We start from the raw sequence: 22031 nt of genomic DNA on the forward strand, positions 1-22031 counted from the left end.
GCTCAGTCGTGTCTGACTCTTTGCGACCCCATGAACCACAGCATTCCAGGCCTCCCTGTCCATTACCAACTCCCAGAGTTCACCCAAACCCATGTCCATTGAGTTGGTGATGCCATCCAGCCATCTCATCCTCTCTTGTCCCCTTCTTCTCTTGCCCTCAATCTTTCCCAGCATCAGGGTCTTTTCCAATGAGTCAGCTCTTCCCATCAGTATTGGAGTTTCAGCTTCAACATTAGTCCTCCCAATGAACACCCAGGACTGATCTCCTTTAGGATGAACTGGTTGGATTTCCTTGCAGTCCAAGGGACTCTCAAGAGTCTTCTCCAACACCACAGTTCAAAAGCATCAATTCTTTGGTGCTCAGCTTTCTTTATAGTCCAACTCACATCCATACATGACCACTGGAAAAACCATAGCCTTGACTAGATGGACCTTTGTTGGCAAAGTAATGTCTCTGCTTTTGAATATGCTGTCTAGGTTGGTCATAACTTTCCTTCCAAGGAGTAAGCATCTTTTAATTTCATGGCTGCAGTCACCATCTGAAGTGATTTTGGAGCCCCCAAAAATAAAGTCAGCCACTGTGTCCACTCTTTCCCTATCTATTTGCCATGAAGTGATGGGACTGGATGCCATGATCTTAGTTTTCTGAATGTTGAGTTTTAAGCCAACTTTTTCACTCTCCTCTTTCACTTTCATCAAGAGGCTCTTTAGTTCCTCTTCACTTTCTGCCATAAGGGTGGTGTCATCTGCATATCTGAGCTTATTGATATTTCTCCCAACAATCTTGATTCCATCTTGTGCTTCTTCCAGCCCAGCGTTTCTCATGATATACTCTGCATATAAGTTAAATAAGCAGGGTGACAATATACAGCCTTGACATACTCCTTTTCCTATTTGGAACCAGTCTGTTGTTCCATGTTCAGTTCTAACTGTTGCTTCCTGACCTGCATACAGATTTCTCAAGAGGCAGGTCAAGTGGTCTGATATTCCCATCTCTTTCAAAATTTTCCACAGCTTATGGTGATCCACACAGTCAAAGGCTTTGACATAGTCAATAAAGCAGAAATAGATGTTTTTCTCTTGCTTTTTCGATGATCCAGCAGATGTTGGCAATTTCATCTCTGGTTCCTCTGCCTTTTCTAAAACCAGCTTGAACATCTGGAAGTTCATGGTTCACATACTGCTAAAGCCTGGCTTGGAGAGTTTTGAGCATTATTTTACTAGCGTGTGAGATGAGTGCAATTGTGCGGTAGTTTGAACATTCTTTGGCATTGCCTTTCTTTGGGATTGGAATGAAAACTGACCTTTTCCAGTGGAATGAAAACTGACCTTTTCCAGTCCTGTGGCCACTGCTGACTTTTCCAAATTTGCTGGCTTATTGAGTGCAGCACTTCCACAGCATCATCTTTCAGGATTTGGAATAGCTCAACTGGAATGCCATCACCTCCACTAGCTTTGTTCGTAGTGATGTTTCCTAAGGCCCACTTGACTTCACATTCCAGGATGTCTGGCTCTAGATGAGTGATCACACCATCGTGATTATCATGAAGATCTTTTTTGTACAGTTCTTCTGTGTATTCTTGCTACCTCTTCTTAATATCTTCTGCTTCTGTTAGATCCATACCATTTCTGTCCTTTATTGAGCCCATCTTAATTGAACAGACATTCTCAAAGAGCTCCAAAAATTCTAAGCCAATAGCTGAATATAACTCACAGAAAATAAGGCTGACTTTTGAGTTGAGATACATTTTCTTCTCTTTTTAACACACAAGGTGGTTTTTCTTCCCCTAACTGAATAGTGCTATACACCAAAAAACAGCAAAAGATTCCAAGGACCTGAAGTTTAGAACAGGAGCTGACAGTTTGCTTTGCATTATGTGATTGAGAATTGGTTCCATTTTGACCTTCTGAAGCTTGACTAATCCTATTTTAGATTCGGAAGTCAATGTTCTGTCTTGCTTATAAAGTCAGAAGATTTAATTTAAAAAAAAGCAGAGATAGGTGTATGCTGGTTGATTAGGATTCATAACTTGATTAAGTATCTGCTGGAGCCAGTTCTAAAACATGATGCTTGAACTGTATTTATTTCACTTTTAATAGCATCTTTTTTGCTTATTCAGGTAATACATGCCATTTTTAAAAACTGTTAATTTCAGAGGAGTAAAAAGAAACACATGTAAATCCTTGAAACTCTCAGAAATAACTGGAGGTATATCTTCCTACTTTTTTAGAATACGTGCCTGGAAAATCCCTTGGATGGGGGAGCCTGGAAGGCTGCAGTCCATGGGGTCGCTGAGGGTCGGACACGACTGAGCGACTTCACTTTCACTTTTCACTCTCATGCATTGGAGAAGGAAATGGCAACCCACTCCAGTGTTCTTGCCTGGAGAATCCCAGGGACGGGGCAGCCTGGTGGGCTGCCGTCTATGGGGTCGCACAGAGTCGGACACGACTGAAGTGATTAGCAGCAGCAGCACATACATATATACATTTTTAAATAAAATTGGGCTCATACTAGATATACTATTTGTATATCATGAGCATTCCTAGTTATGTTAAATACATCTTAAAACTATTCCATGAAGTGTATTTATTTTTAAATTAGTCTTCAAAGTTTCCAGTTAGCATTCTTCAAAAGCCCAAAATGTTAATCATTAAAGAATACTTGTAAAATCACATTCAAGAAACTGATGGTTTAAGGTAAAGAAAAGAAAAACTCATTGGAAGCTGAAGTATAACCGTTAAGAATATGAAGTTGATTTTAGGCAAGTTATTTAAACCTTGTGTGCTTCCCACTCCTCATCTATAAAATGAGGATAAAAATATTCCCTTGCTTACAAAATTGTTACAAGCATCATAAATCAATATATATCAAGCACTTAGAATAGTACCTGGAACAGTATAGGTCATCTGTAAATGCTTAGTGCCATTATCCATAACTCTCATTTGGTCACTTAATCACATACTGTTTTGGAATTGTTTTTGGTTTGTCTTTTGGCAATTATTTTTGTTTTCCTATTTTCTGTAATTTTACTGTTTGGGCGTAACTCTCTTTTATGTAACTACCTCAGTTCTTCCTTGCCTGCTGCTTGCTCTACATTCTCTTGTCTCCTTCCTTCCTGTTGGGAACTCGTGGGTCTTTACTAAACCTGATTATGCCTTCTAAAGTCAAGGCTTTTGACTGTCAGCCTGGAATTAGGGAATAATCCAGCAGAAAAGCCATCCTCAAAAGATTCAGTCTGTGGAGCTGTTTCTGCCACAGGCTTCCTACACCATGTGACTCGACCCATTTTATAATCTTCGCTCATTTGTTTTTACCCTTGGGCTGAATGTCCCTGGGCGTAGAGGGCCTGTCTATCAGGTGGCAGTTGAGTCGAAAATAAAACCTACTATACTACATTCCCTGTTACGCTATTCTAATTACTGAAAACAGCCCAGGGTGAGGAGAAATTGAGAAAGAGAGAGAGAGTCACAGAGGCTTCCCTTGTCTCCGCAACTGAGTGTTTTAAGAAGAGGTGAGGAGACCCTGCCACGCACCCAAGGGCAATTTCCTACACAGCCAGCTCAAGAGTTGTGAATGGTTCTCCTTCACCAACCGAATCTCCTTGCTGGAATCATTTTTCTCTTTTAGAGTCTCAAAACACCAGAGCACAAGGAAGCACCACGTTACAAGTATCAGAGCTCAGCTGAGTCCCTGTGTGTGCATCTGTGTATCCTACTGGGAGAGTATATAGGATTCCCGTGGTTATAATTGGCGCTGCTGGCCTTCGGCTTAGAATTGCATTACTGAAAAGCAAAGGGGTTGCTGTTGTACTTATGATCATTAATATTTCAATCCAGAGGGAACTGTTTTCTAAACCCTAGGAGAGGTAACAGAGGTTAGCATGGCAAAACACAGTCAAAATGCCATAACCTGCAGCCAGATGTGTTATGAATAACAATGAGTGGAAGAAATAATAAAAATGGATAAGGAGAACAAGCTTCTAGTGTTAAAAACCTTAGCAAATTGAGGTTTTGTTTAAATACGTGGGAGCTAAATGCCAAAGAAAAGCCCCCTGACCTAAGCAGCTTGCTGGAAGTGGCTGCACATAATTCAACAAACTCTGTCAGGAAAGTTACACACAAAAGGCTGAGAAAAGCTGATCTAATAGATCAACTAATGGTCTAGAAGGAAGTTATAGAACCAAACGGCTCATCCCAGACTCTCTCTTCTCCTTTCGTTGACATTCCCTCAGGGCCCCATCACCTTAGAAAAGGAATTTAATCAACACATTGCAGAAAGGATAATAAATACTTGCCAACAGCCTACCAAAGGAGGGCACAACAGAAATATCAATAATATGGGTTCAAATAAGCAGCTGCTTCCAAAATGAGAACATTTCTGTGACCACAAAGTATACTCCCTTACAGTAGATCACATCAAACACAGTCATACAGATCAGACCGCCCTTTTTTTCTAGAATTTAGAGTGAGTTCTTTAGAGAGTCAGTGTTCAGCTTCTCTAGTTTTCAAACGTCAGCAGTCTTCAAGGTACCTACTGCCAAGGAGTAAAGTGAGTCTGTGACTGTCTTTAGTTTCATAAACTAAGGTTGAGTCTGAGAAATTAAACTTTACAACCTGCAATCCTGTAATAATGATAAACTTCTACATATGCTATTCTTTTTTCATATGACCTAACTATAACTATATATATGGAAATTAAGTGGGTGTTAAGATGTTCAGAAATGAGTAATGTTAACCTTTCACATAGAATCCTGTTGTGTAGCCAAGGCATCTAAATAAAATGAAAAGAAGCCTTTCTTTGTTTTCTTAATAAATAATTAATGCCTAGATATGGCTCTCCCATTACCACTTTCCCTCTATGAAAGACATGGAGGGTATCATCAATCCCGTCAATCTTTCATGCCATTCCGGTTCTGTTTACAGAAAACCAGCTCCTCCAGCAACCAACACAAACGGATCAGAGCTGGCAAGCAAGTTGAGAACTGGCTCGGAACGTCACACCCACTCTAAACTGGTGACATCATGCATTCTGTAGTCATTGACGGACTTGAATTTCTATGACTGAACTGTATGCCTCCTTAGAGTTATCCTGAAGAAAGAGTATGACACAAAATCTACAGCCCTAAATTCCCTGGTAGCTCAGACGGTAAAGAATCTGCCTGCAATGCAGGAGACCCAGGTTCGATCCCTGGGTCCAGAAGGTCCGCTGGAGAAGGAAATGGCTGCCCACTCCAGTATTCTTGCCTGTATTCCATGGGCAGAGTAGCTTGGCAGGCTACAGTCCATGGGGTTGCAAAGAGTTGGACACAACTAAGCGACTCTCACGTCGCTTCACATTGATAGGAGCTACACTTGGAGGCACTAGATCTAGCCCAAGCTGTTAACACCAAATGGATTAACTGCATCTGAAAGCTCACACATCAATGGACTTGACAGCGGGAAGTTTGGGGGACTCAGCTAAGGCAAAAAGTATTTTCAGCATATCAGTCACTATATCTTAAGGAATTAAGAAGAAAATGAGAACCAACACATTTATATTTTTATTAAATTTTGGTATTCAAATGAGTTTGGTTGTGATTTTTTTTGTTTCTGTTTGCTTGTTTTGTGTGGGGGGCGGGGAGGCGGGTGCGGTTTTGGCCGCACTATGAGGCATGTGGGATCTTAGTTCCCCGACCAGGGATCCAACCTGTGCCCCCCGCAGTGGAAGCATGGAGTCTTAACCACTGAACCACCAGGAGTGTCCCAATTTGGTTGTGATTTCTAACAAAAATGCATAAACCAAAAGCATGGCTTGGGAAATCATAAATGAAGATCTCCTAAACCACAAAGGAAGTGACAGAAGAAAGAAAAGGCATATTTTTTTAATCAAATGAAGATATTTTTGTGTTTACATTGATGTTCTAAAATTATTAGGTTGTGACCAATATTCCATTTTTTTTCTTTTTCCTGTGATTCACTATACCTCCAAAAACCAAGTAAACACCAAAAAACAAAACAAAACAAAAGCTATAGCAAAATAGGAAATCAGCAAAAAAGACAGCAGTCATCACTGAAACAATTAAAAGGGGAAGCAAGCAAGAAATCTACGTAGTTCAATCAACTGATTCTAACCATAAAATAATTTGAATTCTGCTGTAGGCTGATGAAACATAATTAAAAAATAACAAAGAGAGATTAGAAAGTTACTAAACATCAGTAACACTCACCTACAAGGAAAAGGTGGGTTTATAGATGAGCCGGGTCTAGCAGAAGAAAGAATCTAGCTCAGTTTGGAAATTTCTTTAAAATTTTGAAAAAGTAAAGCTACTTACAAGTAAAGGCCCCAGGAACAAAGAAAGAGATCAAATCAGAAGCACTGTTAGTAAATATTCTGAATAATAAGCAAATTTTATTGGTTTCTCTCTCAGACACTAAAAAGATAAAAAGATCAAATCAAAAGCCTATTTCACCGTCAACCCCTTATTAACCTTCTCTCAGACCTCAGCTATTCTAAGTGTTCACATCTAGAAGGATGTCCTGGTAGTCACTTGAGAAAAGCACCCTGGAAGAATCATTCATTCCCCCTCCATTACACACAGGTGCTCCCGCCTCCCACAAAGACAAGTTCTGTGTTTGTTCTTAAATAAACACAGATAACATCCTGCCTCATGAAAGTTGATAATAAAGGAACCCATCCAAAACCAAAGTAATTATAAGAATTTAAAATCAAAGTGTTTTTCAGATGTAAATGTCAAATAAAAATCTCTTCCCAATTTAATTAAGAAAACAGCAAATTAGAGAAGGCAGGAGAGAGACTTCAAGTCCTTGTGTGAAGTACTTGGAGCCTTTCTTTTTACAGCAAGACCTGGGGGCAGAAAGAAGTAGATACCGGTCTACACAAAAGAGATAAAGTATATTCAAAGCTGAGGACAAATGGGGAAGAACTGACCAGGACATGAAGACACTATTGCCTGGACTGATTTTCTGTTTCCCTTCACTTAGTACTAAATCTACAGGATGCTTTCACACAAGGAGGAAAATATGGTGCCTGGCATGCTACTGAACACTGAGATGTGAGCTGGGCCATTTATATAGCCACATGCAAGCCATTTGGCATATGGATTTCTTGGGGATTTGTCCTGCCTTTAGAGGGTTGCAGCTACTTGAGAAGGAAATGTTTTTACTGCACCAGTTCTGTGCAAAACTCAAAATAACTTTAAAGAAAATAACACCAGATGAAAATCTATTACTGCCAAATACATTAAACACAACATATTATTTTGATCTTCCAACCTTTAAGGTATCAGTCCTATTCTACAAACCAGGAAAATGAGTCCTGAGGGGAGCGGTCAGTAATTTTTTCTAAATTATAAGAATTGCAAAACAGTCTCAGGGATTTGACCAAGTCTGTCACAGACCCAAAGCAGGTATGCCCCAGTGTACCACGCATGTCTCTTCAGAGGGCTTTGAGGAAGAATTTAACTAATCTTGTTTTAAGATATTTAAAAGTGAGCCTGTCTCTGGAAAAAGGAGTGACTTATTTTTTTTAACATTTACGAGTTTATGGAGTACACCCTTTTAAGGATCTGATAAAAGCAAAAGATACACACACACACAACCCGTGCTGTATAATAACCATCGAGGCTTCAAGTATCCATGAGCACATGAGCCTAAGCCATTCCTTAACCCCTGGATTAATGATGCTGCTGTTTCTTGTGTCTTTGTGCTACATTATAGCGTCTCACTCTAGATAGTCACTGAACAAGAGATAGAAGAGTGCAAGTTCTAGAGTTACCATTTGGATTAACATCCTGCCTTTGCCATTTAATATTGTGATCCTGAACAAACTATTACCTCTTTGCATCTCAGTTCCTTCACCTGCAAAATAGGGACAATAATAAGTCTCCCAAATGAGTTGTGAGACTCACATGAGTGAACATGTATAAATATTTTGGGCCAGTGCCTGACACGGACTTAAAAATAAATAAATAAATATTAACTCTAATCGTTAGCTGTGAGAAAAGTTCACTGTCAAAGCACTTCCTGTCTTTATGCACTGTGACCTTGAGTAATTTCATTAGTAAAGCAGCATGTGACAGACTATATTTTCCAAATATGACCAAAATAATTTCTCCTACAGCATGCGGTCTTCTACACTATGACCACGCCACTCACCCAGAAAGAGGTAGAATACGTGTCTGATGAAGTCAGTCTATACCACCTCAAAATGTAGCCCTGAACTGGCCAGTTAGCTTTTATCTCCTGTCTTTTGGAAGACCCTCAGAACTCAACTGCCATATTCAGAGGAAGCCCAAATAACCTCGTGGAGGTACCCATGTGGAGGGAAACCAAGGCCCCTGGCCAAGACTTGCAGCTGAACTCCCAGTGAACAACCAGAGCTAACTTGTGAATCAGATAATTGAGCAACCTAGGAAGTAGATTCTCCAGACTCCAGAGCCCATCTAACTCCACATGGAGCAGAGGTAAGCAGTTCCTTTGCAGTCTACTTACATGGAAGATTATTGTTGTGCCAAGTCACTACAATGTGGGATAGTCTGTTACATAGCAGTAGATCCTCAGAACATAGCACTTTACATATCACTTCCCCCCCCCCCACTTTTCTGGTGCTCACCTCCTCTAAAGGTCCATCATAAAGATACTTCCTGTTTTAGAACCTATAACTATGACATGTGCTTAGTGCCTGTAGTTTGCCAGTCACTAGACTGTTCTGGATGGACGGAGGAGGGAAGAGAGCATTGCACAAATAAATTCATTCCAGTCCTCAGACAGAAACCTATGGTTGGGGAGAATGACTACCTGTATGCAACCAAAACACAGAATTACCAAGTACTTAACCCAAGTGCAGGGGTTACAAATTATAGAAGCAGAAGCCAGGTCCATCTGCTGCATATATAGATAAAAGGCTAAGCAAGGAGTACATGGCCAGAACTGGCTTAGACATGAAATACTTTCCATAAGTTAGATTTAAGCCAGAATTTTGAAGGAAAGCAAAAACACAAGAGTAGATACACCAGAAGATATATTCTGTAAGTTAGAAATGGCCTATGTGAATGAACAAGTAATGAACAAAACCAGTAATGAGCAAGTCATAGCTAAGACCTGTGAGGGATTCTGCTCAAATCCCAGCAAAGGGTCCTTGCCAAGAGAACAAAGAGATGAGGTTGGGAAGATCGGGACAAAGGGTCAACAAATCTCTACTCGAAGCTTTTACAACCTGGTGTGCTTTAGCCTTGGGAGAGTTTTTCTTTTCTCCTTTCAGACAGAAGCCTCCTCTCCAGCCCTCAAAGACGAGCAGTCTGAGCAGTGACTTAGGTGCTTCTGTTACATAATGCCTGGTCTCTTCACAAACTGGCTTGCTGGGTTTTACTCAGCAGTCCGTGTCATCTCTTTTGTGGAATCAGGATTGCTCAAAATCTCGCCGTATCTTCTGCCTGGTGTCTTCTGTCAGAGGTGTCCAAGAGGATTCCTTATACATCCATCAAAGAGACACACTTCAAAATGGGAACTGAAAGCAAAGTGACCATATCAATAAAAACTGCTCTTAGTTGGTTCACAAATATAGCCGCCAATGGAGTGCTGAGTGGAAAATAACTCCCACTGGACTTCAGTCTAACAGTTGTATGTCAGTTTTTCCCAACCAGTGGACTGTGTTCACTCCTGACCATTCAAACCACAGGTTCTTGACACCAGCATACCTGCGTTGCATGCTATCTTTTCATTCAGTCCTTCTATTGAAGACCTACCCTTTATTAGAACTGAAGCTGAACTGCAGGGCCCTACCACACTGCCATCTGAGGGCTGTCCTTCCCACTGCCAAGCTTTGGGAGAAAATGGCATCTAGATATGTCCTGATCTACATGAGACTTCCAGCCTGTGTGAATCAGGAAATCATGACAATTTCTGAGCAATTTGAGCTCAGCAAATCTCCCTCTGGAGTTCTAATAGAATCCAATAAAATTTTAAACTGCAATTAGAAAAGCTGAGATCTTACTGCTTCTCCTTTTCAAAGAACTTCCTGCACATACTGTTACAAACCCTGTTGTTCTGGGCCAGATTATACCATTTCAAGCAAAGACCCTTCCCAGGGAGAAGGTGTATTTGTGTGTGTGTGTGTGTGTGCGTATGAGTGTGGGTGCGTGGGTGTGTGTGTGCTCAGTCACGTCCAGCTCTTTACAACCCCCATGGACTGTTGCCTGCCAGGCTCCTCTGCCCATGGGATTCTCCAGGCAAGAATATTAGAGTGGGTTGCCATTTCCTTCTCCAGGGGATCTTCCTGACCCAGGAATTGAACCCAGCATCTCCTTTGTTGGCAGGTGAATTCTTTACCACTGTGCCACCTGGAAACCCTTCCTAGGTAATAGGAGGACTTAAAACTGAAAAAATGAAAGAATCCAGGAAATAGATCAATAATATTCTGTTCATTTATAAATCAATAATATTCTGTTCATTTATAAATGTCAAAGAAGGTATCTCTAGAAACTCTTTTCTTCACAAATACTATTTTGCTTTTCCTGAATTTTGAAAATGAGAAGGGACATGGAAAGTATGAAGAAAACATAAATAACATACATTAATAGAATAAGAACCTTCTGAGTGTATGTATGGGTTTGGGTGGACTCCAGGAGTTGGTGATGGACAGGGAGGCCTGGCGTGCTGCGGTTCATGGGGTCGCAAAGAGTCAGACACGACTGAGTGACTGAACTGAACTGAAGTGTATTTATATGTCGCAGTTCAGTGTGCTGGGGGCTGTTGCTTCCTTACCTACCCACATATGCCCAAATGTGCACACCCCATCAGCACAACACCCTCACCTTCAAACCCAGACAACACCAACAGGCTCATCTTGATGGATGGGAGCTGATCTCACACCAGATGGTCCACCTCCGTCCTCCACTGATGAGTGCATCATCTCCACGTTTGGGTTTAGATCACATCTGTCGCATTAGACTGAAGGACTGACTGCCCCCTGTCTATTACTGTATTTTTAGACAACTTCAGCATCATTCTAAATGCCAGCAGACTAAGACCTAAACAATGACAGTACGTGAACATTTTTATATCCTTTTTCTTTTCTTTTTCTTGTTTTCCTTGTTGATTTACAAGCTCCCTGGGTCCCATATGCTCTGGGGACCAAGATTTTGACTCCACAAGCTTAGCTCCCCACCCTAAATACCTTGTAAATCTCTTAAGGCTTTGTGGGTCAAAGTCACACCCTCGCTCCTAATATGATCTTTTCAGTTCTCTAGAGATTCAATACTAAATTCCAGAGTTACATCAAAGAATTTTTCTAACAAATGTGTTTGGAAATGTAGTTGAAAGGTTTTTCCAGTGCCACAAGAAATCCCCAAACTAATCAGAGAACTATATTCTGATATGGAATTAGTGATATGTCTCAACTGTTGTTGTTCAGTCGATGTCATGTCCAATTCTTTGCAACCCCATGGACTGCAGCACACCAGGCTTCCCTGTACTTCACTAGCTTCCAGGTTTTGCTCAAACTCATGTTCATTGAATCAGTGATGCCATCCAACCATCTCATCCTCTCTTGCTCCCTTCTCCTAGTGAGGACCTACAGACTCTGGAAAGTGAAAGTGAAAGTCGCTCGGTCCTGTCCAACTCTTTGCAACCCCATGGACTATAGTCCATGGAATTCTCCAGGCCAGAATACTGGCATGGGTAGCTTTTCCCTTCTCCAGGGGATCTTCCCAACCAAGGGATTGAACCCAGGTCTCCCACATTTGCAGGCAAATTCTTTACCAGCTGAGCCACAAGGGAAGCCCATAGACTCTGGATGGAGTCTTTATCAAACAGAACAAATAATTCAGATGATCATGACACAGAATGATTGATTCCCTTCTTTGGCATGTTAGCCTGATGGTTTTTGGTGATTCATTAAAACCGTAGAGATAAGATGGTTGGAGACTGAAGGACAAAGAGATTTTGGCTGGATAGATGAAGCTGGAGCTGAACCGCTACATAATTAACACCCTGACAAAGTCTGCTGAGTAGTCCTCTCTCCTTATAAAACCAATCCTGGGTTAGGACTGAAACCTGTGTACAGTTTCAGTAAGCCAAACAGTCATGAAACTGGCTCAGGCTTCAAGCCAAGACTATGCCAAGTAACATTTAATTTAAGAAGCATTTATTTAACAATAACCATGAGCCAGGCAATTTCTGCTCCAGCATTTAAACACATTAAAACATTAGATTGTTTCTGTTTTTCTATTATAATAGTTGTAATAATCAAAAAATGTGTACCATCTCCCTCAGAAATAAAGAAATTGAAAATTGTATAAAAAGCTACCAAATTTCCAATATTTGGAGATGTCATCTTTTTAAGACCCAATGAGGCAATAACTTGTTTGCCCACTGAAATCCATTTTCTATTTACTGCATTAAAGTTAGAGAAATAGATTTGTTTTTCCAGTTCTGCCTTTTCCCCTTTCAGCCGAACAGAGTCTGCACAATCTCCAAAGGCAGTCTCACTAAAGCTGTCTCTCATTTCTAGTCTTCTTTGATAGAAGGGGTCATTTGAGAAGGATTTGGTGCCCAAGAGCTTCCCCTACCCCTTTCATTTTGCAGTTGCATTTGCTTTTTATTAAATGGCTACCAGAGTTCATAAATGGACTTCCCACATTACCATCAATACCTATATCTTCAAAAAGGAAAAAAAAAAATTGTTTTCTTCCAATCTGATTTGCGTAAAATTTACTGCAAATATCCTGAAATGTAATCTCCCAGGCAAAGAGTAAACACAAGCAGTTTTCAATTAAGGGCAGCTGAATGGTGACATGGAAGGAATCACGGAAATAAATACAAGGCACTCATCATGCACAAATGAACAACAAAACAAATTGAAATTTGTTCTATGCACTCTCATTCAATAGAAACACTTGACAACACCCACTATATTTTTAAATCATGCAGCTGATTGTCCATTGTAGAGATAAAACAGTTTAAGAAATCATAACTCTACACCGCACAAGGTTAATGTTATTTAAAATGCAAAATCCAAGAAGATGGTACCACATTACCTGGTATTTTTACCATTTATGCATCCAGGAGCAGACATGTTTATCTTTCACTGTGACATCTGATTGCTGTGCTAATGCCATCTAAAACTAGATGGAAGAAAATTATATTCTCCTAAGGAGTTGACCCATTATTTTCTTTAAAGAAAAGAAAAATATAAAGATAGCCATTTTGATTCAAACAAAGTGCTACACAGAAACCTCTGGGCATAAATCGCATCAGGCCTCTGTAATTTTTGCTTGCTATCGGTTATTGCTGGGATAATTGCATAGGAACACTATTTGTGTAATTGTCAGCAGTAACACTCCTGGACCAAGGACCAAGGCCTCCTGCAGATTTCTACAAAGCATTACTCTCCTTACAGTTTGTGGATTTGGGTTTTCGTTTTTGTTTTTTCCCTGAAGATTACTGGAGGTAAGCCAAATGGAATTATTGTTCTCAGACTTGGGAAGGTTCACTTTAATTTATGAAAAGTACAGACAAATTTTACCACTAAGCAACTTGTGTCCTTTGTTTAAGCAACAGACACTCCAGAGGATAGAGGGGGGGAAGAAAAGGCGCATCTTCAAAGCTTGGGATCTACTTGAACAAATTGAAATCTAATTCGGTGAACAGGGTAAAAGAAGCCATTAGACAGTTTTACTCAAAGGGGCTGGACATGGGGAAAGACATCTGACAGTATTTGTATAACTCTGCTTTTTTGCTCACTTGTTTTTTCTCTTTCAAGTTCTTATTATATGTTAAAGGAATGCAGAAGCAATCAATTATATACTCTGAGTAGTAAATAAGGCTCAGGAATATATCTATGCATAACATAGATAAAGATACACAGAATGCATTTCCCTTCTTCCAAAATTGTAATTCTGCTTTACTAATAATTTACTGACTTTTTATAAGGTATTATAAACATATTATTTGTTCTGACTCAATCTTTCCACATTCTTATAAAAACAGTCTTGATGAACACAGGTAAAGGAAAATATTTTAATTCCTATGAAGTTGTTTGGCATTTAACATTTAGGAAATGGGAATTGAATAGGATGTGATGGTTGGCCTATTAAATTAACTAAAACATTTTTTCATAATAATCCTAAATGTTTGTGAGGATCTGGTGAACCATAACCTTTTATACAGCTGACAGAACAAAAATCAGCACAATGTTTCTATAAAATAATTTTGTGATCCCTAGTGAAGATTTAAGACTGTATGGTCATTCATTGAAAATGAATGTCTATCTTACAAATGACAACCTTAAAAATAATTTTAACATTTTAACAAATATTTACATATAAAAATATTTACTATTCAAAATAACAAATACTTACTATTCAAAATAACAAATATCTTTAAACAATATAATTGTTCAATATCAAATACATATCAGGCTATGGTACAATGTGCACTGAGTTATTTTCCACTTATTCAATGGTGTTTTCAGATCCAAAATTTAAGAACATGGAATGATCTGGAGAAATATTCACAAAATACAAGATTTAAAATTATACATGTATGTGATTCTAAAGTTGTTGCAAATTTCTGAATAACGGGATTATAAATAATTTTTATTTTCCAACGTGTTGGTGTTTCATCTTGTTTTGCATGGTGGTAATGGTTTAGTCCGGAGAAGGCAATGGCACCCCACTCCAGTACTCTTGCCTGGAAAATCCCATGGACAGAGGAGCCTGCTAGGCTGCAGTCCATGGGGTCGCTAAGAGTCAGACACGACTGAGCGACTTCGCTTTCACTTTTCACGTTCATGCATTGGAGAAGGAAATGGCAACCCACTCCAGTGTTCTTGCCTGGAGAATCCCAGGGACAGGGGAGCCTGGTGGGCTGCCGTCTATGGGGTCACACAGAGTCGGACACGACTGACGTGACTTAGCATAGCATAGCATAGCAATGGTTTAGTCACTAAGTCATGTCCAACTCTTATGACACCGTGGACTATAGCCCACCAGTCTCCTCTATCCATGGGATTCTCCAGACAAGAATACTGGAGTGGTTTCTAAGTCCTTCTCTAGGGGATCTTTCTGACCCAGGGATCAAACCCCAGTTTCCTGCATTACCAACTGAGCCACCAGGGAAGCTCCTATTTTGCATGTAATATGTTCATTTGGTAAATCAATTTAGTCACTCAGTTGAGTCCAACTCTTTGCAACCCAATGGACTGTAGCTCATCAGGCTTCTCTGTCCATAGGGATTTTCCAGGCAAGAATACTGAAATGGTTGCCATTCCCTTCTCCAGGAGATCTTCTCAGCCCAGAAATCGAACCCAGGTCTCCTGCATTGCAGGCAGATTCTTTACTGTCTGAGCCACCAGGGAAGCCCCAATATGTTCATTGAATAGCCATTGTTACAGATATAAATTATTACTATACTTCCAAAGAGAAGGCAATGGCACCCCACTCCAGTACTCTTGCCTGGAAAATCCCATGGATGGAGGAGCCTGGTAGGCTGCGGTCCATGGGCTCGTGAAGAGTGGGACACGGCTGAGCGACTTCCCTTTCACTTTTCACTTTCATGCATTGGAGAAGGAAATGGCAACACACTCCAGTGTTCTTGCCTGGAGAATCCCAGGGACGGGGGAGCCTAGTGGGCTGCTGTCTATGGGGTTGCACAGAGTCGGACATGACTGACGTGACTTAGCAGCATACTTCCAAAATCTACAAAATACAGAAGCATTATAGTTCTTGGGTAGACTTTGCCCATGTGTCTTTGTCTCTGAAAAAAAGACTTCAGAGATGAAAAATGTGAGCTAACTCTATAATGTGGATGTTTGGCGCTCAAGTGTTGAATAGCAAGATACTTTTAGAATGACATTTAAAAATATATCATTAATTTTGCTTTAACTTGAGGTTGGCAGTGAAGTTATTACCATAAGCCAGATCCCTACACCCTCCTTTCACCCCCAAGCATTTCGTGTTCTGTCGCTTCCCTCTGGAATCACTAATTGTCTCCTACTTGTTTCTGTCCCCTACAGCCATTGATGGCTGTCACTGGGAAGACATTCTCTAGTGGCTTCAGCCAAGAAACAGAAGCTTATACCTATTCCTGCTTTCACTAACATCTCCAGGTCACCTCAGGCAAGTTTTGTAACCACCTATTTCGAAATTGGGCTGCATATTATATAATATTCTTCCTCCTTGGGAGACAAAATAAGACATAAAGATAACCAGATACAAACTTGCATTCTGTGGCTTCAGTCCTCACTGTTCAGCTTCTAGTATGTCTCTCTGCCTTAAGGTAACTGACATAATTTCGAAGGAATTCAAGAGACAGTAATAGTTTAGTGGCTATAACCACACACTCCAACTGGACTTCCTGGATGTGAATCCAGCTGTCCTTCACTAGCTATATGGTCTTGGTAAATTGCTTCTATTTCCTTCTCTGTAGAAACAGATTAAGTGAGTGAACACATATATAGTACTTAAACCATTTCTGGAATAAAGCAAATGTTAGCAAATATTATTATAAAGCTGCAGTGCAAGTCCTGACAGTGGCTTTTCTTTTACTAATGCAGGTACTTGATTTAAGTTTTGATTGCTCAGGCATCCACTCCAAAGCAGTATCCACTTCAAAGATGGCTATCTCAAATGAACACATTTCTAGCCATAGGACTATTAATAGATAAACAGTCAAATGCCTCCTGCCTCATCCTCCCTTGAAGGCTCCTTGTTTTAGAGATCTTGGTTAATTCCTGATAACTAACTATTGGACAGCTTTTTCCCCCCTTTTTCTGCAATTTAAATTCCTGCTTTTATGTTTCAAATTCACTGAGAAAGAGTAAGTCCTTGAAATTCTAGGTTCTTACCCCTTGATCCCCAATAAAAGCAGAACCCTGGGTCCCCATGTCCTCTGTCTCTGTCTCTCTCCAACCTCACAGCGTGGCCCCAGGTATGCCATATATTAATAATTTTCAGTACTTGCAAACAATAAACTTTTTCAAAGTTTCTCTGATAGTTATTGCTGAGAGTAACTTGCAATCATAGTAAGAACCACAAGAGCCAGGCCAGACACGATATTGGCTGAGATTGGCCCCAGATAAAAATATATGCGTATGGCCGATTCATGTTGATGTATGGCAGAAGCCATCACAATATTATAAAGTAATTACCCTCTAATTAATATAAATAAATAAAAAATTTTAAATGTGTCTTCTTTCTTTCAAGCTTATAAATATGTTAACAAAATTCCTGGCTACTAAAAAGTAAAGATTACATGCTGGAGGGTCTGTTCACAAGCTGTTCCATCTTCTGTGAAGGAAAAAAAGAATCCAATCTCTTGGGTTAGTCCTAGAGGTAACATACTCAACACAGAATAACACACTGGAGTTGTTTTATATTTAGTTTTTATATTGACAGAGCCTCATTAAATAAGTTTGTATCCAGTATACTTCCTCAGAATAGAGTCTAGATAAATGAGGATTCCCAAGTGGTTTTACATGTGTTTATATCTGTCTGTGATATACAACTACAATCCAGTAGGAACAGATTTAAAATAAGTACATTTCATTTGGGCTCACATCACCCACAAGTTAGCTCAGCACAATTTAATGGAGAAGTACATTGCCTTTGCACTTAATGAGGCCACATTTGATAAGAGACTCTGGTGGGATCTGGAATCATAACAGTAATGAAATCCAAGGTTTGGATTCTTGGCTCATTAGGCAACAAGACTGGCTCTTCAATATACTAGTTTCGAAGAGAAAATAAAAGACCAACTTGTGGGATTTTTTTTCATTTTTCAAGATAGTAGATAATGAGTGGGCTTTTGTCTTTCAATTACTAAACAAGGAGTTCTACAACAGCTTTGACTTAAAATAATATTTTTCTGAGTATGATATATGGTTATCTGGGGCTATTCCTATTATAAAAGTTTATGAATCTTAACTATCTTTTAACTATTATATTTACTGATGAGGAAACTGAGGCCCACAAATATAATGTGCTTGCCAGTGTCAAGAGCTGGTGAGTGTGAAAAGACAAGACCAAGAATAATGACAGTAATTATTAGTATTTACTGAGCACTTAATGAATCAAAATGTTAACTCATTCAACCCTCAAAACAGTCCCATTTAACACGTGATAAAATATAATGACACAACAGGACTCAGTGACTGGCTAACAGTCACACGCAGCAGACTGTACTAAAGAACTCCAACTCCAGAAGTCACGCTCTCAATCTTATACAGTACTGACTATGAACTGACCCGAAAGTTCTCATGTCAAAGGCCACATCACACATATACTATGCAGTCTGATTGCAGAACCATCAGAAAATATGAATACAGTCATCCCTCAGTATCTTCAGGGGATTGGTTCCAGGACCTCCAGTGAACAGCAAAATTGTAGGATACTCAAGTCCCTTATAAATGCCATGGTACACTTGGCCCTCCATCTGCTCTGCAGTTGGTTGAATCCAGGGATGTGGAACCCGCAGGCAGTGAGGGCCAACTGTATCCCTCTCTCCCCAACAGCATTTATACAACCACCTAATAGCCTTCTTATAAGTTCACAAGTTAATTAGGTCAGAGCATTTTAATATCCAGAAAAAAATAACCTGATTTTTAGCAATTACCTTCTTCTGGATTCTTTTTAACAGAGAATGGACCTAACTGCAGATGGAAATTTTCTTGGAGAGAGATTATCACTGCACAATTAATTGCTCCCTGAACCCAAGGCCACGTTAAGCAATGTACCCCAGCAAGAATGGATTATACTAGAAGTATTGATGTTTGAGGCTTCTAGCAAAGTCCACATAGAGCAAATTTGCTTTTTAATATGAATTTCATTTTATTGTTATGTGACTTTAGAAATGTTGCTAAATTCCTCATCTAAAATGTTGGGAGAATAAGATTATACCTATTCTATTCACTCATCCATTTACTATGTATCAATTTTGTACAGTGGCCAGGTGTCTGTCACTATCTTAGGTATAGGCAAAAGTAAATTTATTGAAAAGCCAATGAAGCTTGAGTTTGAGGGCCCCTCTCTTGCCCCTTCAGTGAGGGACAACAATGTGTTTTCACCATCATATATCTTTCCAAAATTTGCAAAAGAAGATACTTTAACTACAGTTAAGACCACTGTCTCTCTCCCCTTGAATTTCCCCTCTCTTTTCCTTCCTCTCCTATGCACTGTGACTTCAGAATGATTGCATAGATTATCGGCATCCACCTACGGGAAATTGAGTTGTGAATAATTATATTTAGCTGGATTTTAATGGAATATATTTATGTGACTCACCATCACCTCCACGTAGACCTATATTCTTGTGAACCATCTCAGTTTAGGAATGTTTCCAAGAGTTCACCTCCCTCCCAATGCACCTACTCATCTAGCATGATCACACAAAAGTCCAGGGCCAAGGTCATTTCACAATACGAAAATGCCCTGCAGCCTCTGACACCAGAATTATGTGGGTAAAGAAACACAAGGTTTGAAATGTATAGAACCAGATATTATTACTACTAACACCAACACTACTACTACTGTTATTAAAGTAAAAATGCCCCCAAAAGGATCTAATGCTTTAAGTTCTCATTAGCAGGCATTAGTTGGCAGTTCATTGAAACCTAGATAAGCTAATGGTAGGGGATGGAAGGAGCTTCCCTGGTAGCTCAGCTGGTAAAGAATCCACCTACAACGCAGGAGACCTGGTTTCAATTTCTGGGTCAGGAAGATACACTGGAGAAGGGATAGGCTACCCACTCCAGTATTCTTGGGCTTCCCTGGTGGCTCAGCTGGTAAAAATCTGCCTGCAATTCAGGAGACCTGGGTTCAAACCCTGGGTTGGGAAGATCCCCAGGAGAAGGGAACAGCTACCCACTCTATTATTCTGCCCTGGAGATGGAGGAAGGATGAGAGGATCACTAGGAAAAGTAGGCAAGCAAAAGATAAGGTATTTGTTCTGACTAAATTCTGGCTGCTGCTATCTAAGTTAGTAGGTTGAGAATTTTTAAAGAGTATCAGAATCACCTGGAATTTTTTGTTTGGCAGTGTTTAGTCCAAAGCTCTATTTCAGACCTAAGGAAATAAAATATTTAGTTGTGAGGTCAGGGAGAACACGTTTTAAGAAATTCAGGTGATTTCAAAGGAGGTAGTCCATAGATCACACTTTGATCTAAAGAGATAAATTTCTAAGAAAGCTAATCCAATTAATTGAGCTGGAATATCCACAGTTACATGACCAGAGGCCTAATAACCACCAGTGACGAATACGCCCATCTGTTTTCATTAATGATCTGACTGGACCTAGTTTTCTCCACGTTTGCAATTTTCCTCCCAAACTCAATTGCCCTCTGGCATGAGTGGGAGAAACACACATTAATGTACTCAATTTTGTAAAGAAATAAAAAGCAACCTCAGGTATGTTCAAGTATTCTTTCCAAAGTTAATATGTTGATCTTCTTGGCACTTACAGTCATAATATATATGAAAAAGAAATTTCGGCATTCTACAACGATCCAAAAACAAGCTTACACGGTGTGTATAATCATTGATATTTTAATTTGCTTGTATCAAAAGATCCCTGACCTTTCGTTCCAATCTTTAGGGTAAATCAAAAGAGCAACAGCTTGTCTCCCTACACATAGTGAACAGTTAGCCTACACACACAAAAAGGTGACTTTTTTTGTTCATCAACATAATTAAACCCAGATACAGACTGTGTGTGTCAGACTTTGGCCAGGAGCTAACTTGTAGGAGAGCTTGACATAATCATGTTAAGGGCTGACAGTGCTTAGTTGCCAAGAACTAAATAAGAAAAATGATATCAGTAGTGTAGGTGTGTATTCTCTGCTGCATGTTAATAAGCTAATTGGAGTCTAAGCAGTTGATATTTATCATTTCCATATTTTAATTATGAAAATCATCAATATTATAATCATTGAGTACTATTTCCTTTGAATATTAAACCACTAATTGACCTAATTGAGCAGAATATTACTAGGAGCAAATACAGTATTTTGTTTTAGCCAGAGGAGAAGAAAATCATTTGGAGGCTAGTATTTTGTTTTAATTTCATTAGAACCATTGTGTACAAGGCTTCTATGTTTATATATCCTCTAAGTAAAATTCCATGTTCAAATCTAGAAGAGGACAGTTTTTCCTGATGAAGTTCACATTATTACTTGGGGCATTTCTCTAGTTTTATTTTCTTCTTTCTACTAAAAAAATTTATTCTGAGGAATATAAATAATTGAATTTTTACTGTAGATATGCAATATATGCATGTATAAGATCATCTAGCCTAACATCATTATTAATGGATAAATAAAAAATATCCCCAAATCAGAGAGTGTCCTTGTGACATAAGCAACACTAGAACTCAACCTTCCACTCCCCACTTAATGTTTCTATTTCACAAGCTACTCTATGGGATAAAGTTCTCCTTAAAGAATACTTCTCTCCCTTTATTTCTGACTTATACTAAAGAGATGTATTCTCTTTGATAATATGTTGCTCATCCATTAAACTTCAGTTCGTAATTCCTATCCTGTGAGAGCAGAAAGTGCTGTTTCCTTCAGCACAGCAGCAAAGATAAGCATATATCCATTAAGACATGCTACTGTTAATGTCAAGCTTGACTAAAGTGGTCAAATAGGCTTTCCTGAGCTTCTACATTCAAGGAAAGGGATGTGGGGGGCAGAGGGAGAGGATGGAGAAAAAGACTCATTGCATATGATAAAACGTTATATATATTTACATTTTCCGAAGGGTATATCTGCATAGTTTTTCTTGACTTTTGAAAAATCCACAAGATAAATGTTTCACGTCTAGAATCTATATACATTGGATTACAGATGACGAAAAGCATTATCATAACATAATGCTCCACTTAAAGAAATAATAGGCATAGTAGACTTAAGAATAAAATAAAAAGAAACATAACAAAAATTCATGTAAATAAAAAAGCCATAGAAATCCATCTAAATCACAAGATCATATGGCTTAGTAATTCTACTTTATAACATTGCACTGCACTCAACTTCTCTA

General features: G+C 39.3%; 1 protein-coding gene and 1 long non-coding RNA gene across 2 annotated transcripts in view; both read right to left on the minus strand.

The window, feature by feature from the left end:
- The window catches only part of NXPH1 (neurexophilin 1), a 374390-nt gene that overhangs the window by 218808 nt on the left and 133551 nt on the right, over nucleotides 1-22031 (minus strand). The gene's annotated exons all lie outside the window — the stretch shown is intronic.
- Nucleotides 9006-14315, minus strand: LOC147374604 (uncharacterized). The gene is made up of 2 exons (XR_015162952.1): nucleotides 10815-14315; nucleotides 9006-9508 (listed from the first exon to the last, which is right to left on the minus strand). It is a non-coding gene; the product is annotated as an uncharacterized LOC147374604 (long non-coding RNA).

Source organism: Bos grunniens, chromosome 4 (genome assembly GCF_055505025.1).
Source record: "Bos grunniens cultivar Pamir isolate PY7600 chromosome 4, Bosgru_T2T1.0, whole genome shotgun sequence".
NCBI lineage: Eukaryota > Metazoa > Chordata > Mammalia > Artiodactyla > Bovidae > Bos > Bos grunniens.